Genomic DNA, 5228 nt, shown 5'->3' with positions numbered 1-5228 from the left:
TAGAATTTTCTTGAGGGACGTTACTCACAGACTTGCCACTGACAGACGTTTCAGGGAATTTGCAAAGCCTGTTGACCCACAGAAGGTAAAGTAGTGCTGATCCGTGTGTGTCTGTAACTTCTCAGTGTTCGTACTTCTCAGCGTTTTGGGGAAGGTTCAACTTTGTTTTTAGGGCTGCACTGTAAGGATTTTGCAAGAAGCAGAGGCAGTGCTTTTACTTCTGCTGACTCTCAAATGTCTCTTATGGGATTATTCGCTGAAAGCCCTGGTTTCATTCTAAAAAGCCAGTCCAAATGCCAACACAGTTTGCTCGTGAAAAAGCTTTGATATGTAGGCGTGTCACAGCACTGAAAAGCACAGAGATCTTTCCTTATAATTACAAACAGTATTTACAGGACTACTTGAGTGAAGTCTGAAGCCCTTTCTTGGACTGTCAGTTCCTGTGGGAACAGGAATGGGAGCAGCAGTTTGTAAAAATAAGTTTTGAGATCCTGTTCTCTGTTTCATCTGGAACTCCTCAATAGGAATCAACCATAAGTGCAGTGTGTTTTCTTTTTCCTCCAATTGGCTGCTTAGATGCCTTTTTCTCCTTAATTGATGAGATAAGCCTAAACTAGGGGCGTATATTTCAAAGACAGATGTAACTTGAATATACCTGCGGATCAGCAAAGTCCTCTTCTTGTGGGCATCCACTGGCTTTTCTTCCCCTTTTCTCCTAGGTTCTTGAACTGTGAAATATCTAGACAGATACATATGTCCTCATCTGAACTGGTCATTAGTCTCCTCTTCTGGTCTGAGGGAAGAAATGAGCACCTCAGGGCCCAGTTATCTCATTCTAAAGTAGATGCCTGCAATAGGTACTTCACAGGTGCAATTCATGCACCTTTTCCTCAATGTCGACAACAAAGAGAATGCCGGATGGCTTGCTCAGCTTTCACTGTTGTGATTTCCTGAAGCAAAGTGAAATGAATCTCCCACCCTCAGTGTTTCTTCTCTACCATGCACGTGCTTCTGACCTCCCTACTTCTTGTTGTCCTCTCGTGGCCGCGCTAATGAAAAATGAAAAAGCCCTTCCATTTTTGAGAAGCAAACTGGTTAATTTCAGCACCTTCTGATGCATCGCAAATGTTCAGAGTTTTTAGGAAGTCGTTTATTTAAAGTCTTCAGAATAATTTTGGTAGACAGTGTGCAAGGTTAAGAAAACCTCTGAATGCTTGTATTTGATCTGCAGGTACCTGACTATGCCACAAGGATTAAAGAGCCGATGGATCTTTCAACAGTTCTGACTCAAATTGACTCGCGCCAGTACCTCGCTGCCGGAGACTAGCTGAAGGACATCGATCTAATCTGTAACAATGCCTTGGAGTACTACCCGGATCAAAGATCTACAGGTGAGGATGTGCTTTTTAGCCCTAGTTTAAAAAATCTGTCGAACGTATAGATGGATAAATGCTGTGTGCGGACAATAGACTTCGGATGGATTAGATGATTTTGGACGTCCACAGAGTACATCTCTTACCACATTGTAAATATTTTATCATTTTGCTACTTGGGCATGGAATTGTGATATAAGTGTTCCCCAGGAACTTGTGTTTTTGTTTTAATTAACTTCAATGTTGTTATGCTGAAAATATTCACTGAGAGAACCTTTCGGAACCAAGCTATGAAGAAAGCAATTTTCTTCTGTGATCAAAACAGTTTCATTGGTTGGTAGACAACATTCAGTTAAAGTGTGTAAAATTTCAGATCGTCACAGCGCCTATGTTTTGCAAGACACTGCATATTCAATGGTGAGGAACGAAATGGATACAGAGTTTAGACGACTTTGTGAACAAATTAAAGAATCTCGTGAGAAAAGAGGTACGTGCTTTAACGCTAAGGATTTGAAGACTTGTCTCTGCATTTGTAACTGAAAATGCACGACGAAGATCTTTGGTATCTATTCTTTCTTGCAAGGTCGCACCTCTGCAGCGTGTGCTCCATGCGACAACTCCAAGTCACCACAGCAGAACCCTGCTACTGAAGACGAGAAACCAGATGAAGAGAGTAATGAAAATGAGGAGATGCCAGCGGCACCTGTAGATGCCAGTACACCCATTTCTAATGGCAAGTTGCATTTTATTCAGCTGCTCTTGTCATTCATACCTTCTCCGTTCTTGAGGCGCAACAGGTGTCTCTGATGCCTGGCTCTTTATGGCAGAGGTATTTTGTTTTCAAATTGACTTCCAAATGGGAGAGAGAAATCCAGAGGTCATTCATTCAATATAGTGATGAATTAAAGTTCAAAGAAAGTTGGTTCATTTGATGTACTCTTACTGGAACTTCATTTTGTAAACAGAATGACCCCCCACTCAAGGATATCACAGCTTCCCACCCATACTAAAAATGATAGTACTCACCCTTGTAGGAGCAGCAATGTGAAGAAGGTCAAGGGCAGTAAGAAGGGTTCGAAGCTTTGATATAACAAGCCTTTCACTTTTTTTGACAGAGCTCCTAATAAGCATCTTTAGCAAGGTCTGGAGATGGGAGAAAAACTCAAACTAGATTTTAATTCTAGGATGTATAATGTCAAGCTTGACTGTTCCTCTGAACAGTCAATTGAATTTAATTTTTTTTAATTTAAATTAATTAGTTTAGTTTTTTTAATTTAAATTCAACTGAATTTAAAGTTTTGAATTTAAATTCCAATTGAATTTATTGAAAAAATTCCAATTGAATTTAATGTTTTGTTGTTGTAGTTTTTCACGAAACACTAAGTTTATGTGAAAGGTTTTGCTGCAATATCTTTTTGCCAAGGATATTAAGCTTAAGTTATCCACAAGAAAACGGTGGGGAGAGGGAAGCTTTAGTTTTGAAAGCTTTTTTTTTCTTTTTTTTTTTTTTTTTTCTCTCCAGGTTTTTCTTGAGCACAGCAGCGTTTCAGTGTCTGCCTGCCATTAGTTGCCCCACTACCAAGTCAGGAGGGTCAATTAAACTTGCGTGAGGCAGAATTTCTTTATCTGAATCTACGTGGTTCACATAAATATATTCCTGTTTCCTTCTTTCCCTAGGATTATTCTTCTCCCAGTATTGAATGTTTCAACGGACACTGTTTAAGATCAATGAGCAAAAGCATCCTGCGGTGTTCAGTCTCCAGCTTTGAAGAAAGTATGGCGATACTGAGGGGAAATGTCAAGAGAAGACGCTTTTCAAGGTACTGTATTTCTATATGTTCAATCTCTGTTCGATTTGTAGATTGAAAAGCAAGAGAGAAAGCATGTGCAGTGAGTTGTGGCCTGATAAACCTCCGGCTAAAATCAGCAGAGGCCTAAGAGCATGCTGATGGTGTACCAGTACCTTAAAACTAGAATCCCTCTTCTCAGTGAAAGTCTTCCGCTTTTCTAAAAAAAACATGTTTTTTTCCCCAACCCCTTTGAGGTGTTGTTGTGGTTTAACCCGGCCGGCAGCTAAACACCACACAGCCCTTCTGCAACCCTCCCACCTCCCTCTCTGGGATGGAGGAGAGAAACGGGACAGTGAAGCCTGCGAGTTGAGATAAAGACAGTTCATTAAGACAGGAAAATAATAATGATGATGATGATGATGATAGTACTGCTACTAGTAATGTGTACAAAACAAGTGATGTACAATGCAGTTGCTCACTACCCGCTGACCAGTGCCCAGCGTAACCCCTAGCAGCCCGGCTGCCCCGCCCTATCCATGGTGCAGCGTGTTGCCATAAGGCATAGAATTCTTTGGCCAGTTGGGGTCGGCCATCCTGAGTCTGTCCCCTCGCAGCTGTTGCTGTGCGCCGATTCTGATCGCTAGTAGGACAGTGAGACACCGAAAGGTCCTTGGCTTGTTGTAAGTACTGCTCTGCAGCAATTGAAACATCGGGGTGGTATCAGCACTCTTCTAAACATCCTTTCACACATCCTCAGCCAAAACATAGCAACCTACCCGCTACTAGGAGGAGAACTAACTCTGTCCTAACTGAAACCAGGACATGTATCTTTTCCACTTGGGTGCTATTGCTCATAATTTTGAGAATTCAACATGAGCAAGCTAGGAAATGTGGGTACATACAGAACCGCGTGTGTATGGTACGCAACAGACTTGGGATGTGGATTCTGCGTGAGGCCTACAGGCTTCTCTTTGTATACCATGGAGCACTGGCTTGTAAACATGGTGAAATTTCCCATCCTTGATGGGTCTAATACAACAAGTCTTTTCTCCCTTCTCTGCCCGGTCCTCTTTCTTAATGTAGGCAGTTGAGAAAGCCAAAATTGGAACGAAAAAAAGAATATAACACAGGTAAGTGGCTGTAAGTCCCCGGGATACCTATTTGCGCTGGTTACTGAAGAGGATGGCACTTGGTCACTCCATGGCTTTCATTTGGCCCCAAAGCCTTCTGTAGTCAGCCGAATTCACTCCTCAGTGACTTTTCTGTGAAGAGAGGTAGGTGCAAATAGGAGATTTTATGAATTCCTTGGGGAGGGAGCAGTGTGAATTGCAGCTTGGTAGGCACAAAGCAAACTGTTCTAATTGTGCAAAGTAAATCGATACTTGATAAGTTCAAACTTAGTTTTATAGCTGGCAAGCACAAAAGTAAACCTTAGCTGTGATCCTAGCAGCACAGTGGTGTAGCTCTTCCCTTCCCCTTGTCCTCTTGGCTCTTTTAATGACAGTGCAAGCAACAAACCTGTGCCAAAGGGTGCTGTATGGCAAACAATGGGCAGGCTTTTTTCTAAAAAGCACGAGTTTGAGTTATCTGGTGTTTGGGTGTTTCTCTTGAAACGATTCTTCCCTCCTTGAGCTGTTAGATCCTAATGCAGGAAATGGAAGTGCTGCATGCATAAACAGAGTAATCAAACATACACCTCTTAGGAAGAGGCTTGCAATGTCATAGTGTTTGTTTTGAGCACTGTTAGATACAGTTTGACATGACTGGAGTGAAAACACCTTAGAGAAAGGTGTTGATTGTTCTCACTTTTCCAAGACAGAAATAACTGGAGTAGATTTCCCTCCTGCATGGAACAAAAGTTGCACGTTTGTTTTTGTCTGGCTAGCTTTCAGTCTCTTTAAAAATTTCCCTACAGGTCCCAGTTTTAAGTAGACAGTTTAAACGTGCAGAGCGATGAAGAAGTGGAATGCAGTGGTTGTGACACCAACTTCTGATCTGAAATGTAAAGAAAACTCAATCCACTTCAGGGTGCCTTTTTTGTTTGTCTGTTTCCATTTTACAAGAG

The sequence above is a fragment of the Netta rufina genome (genome assembly GCF_964035555.1).
Source record: "Netta rufina genome assembly, chromosome: 18".
Taxonomy (NCBI): Eukaryota; Metazoa; Chordata; class Aves; order Anseriformes; family Anatidae; genus Netta; species Netta rufina.
Note: the sequence above shows the minus strand (reverse complement) of the source record.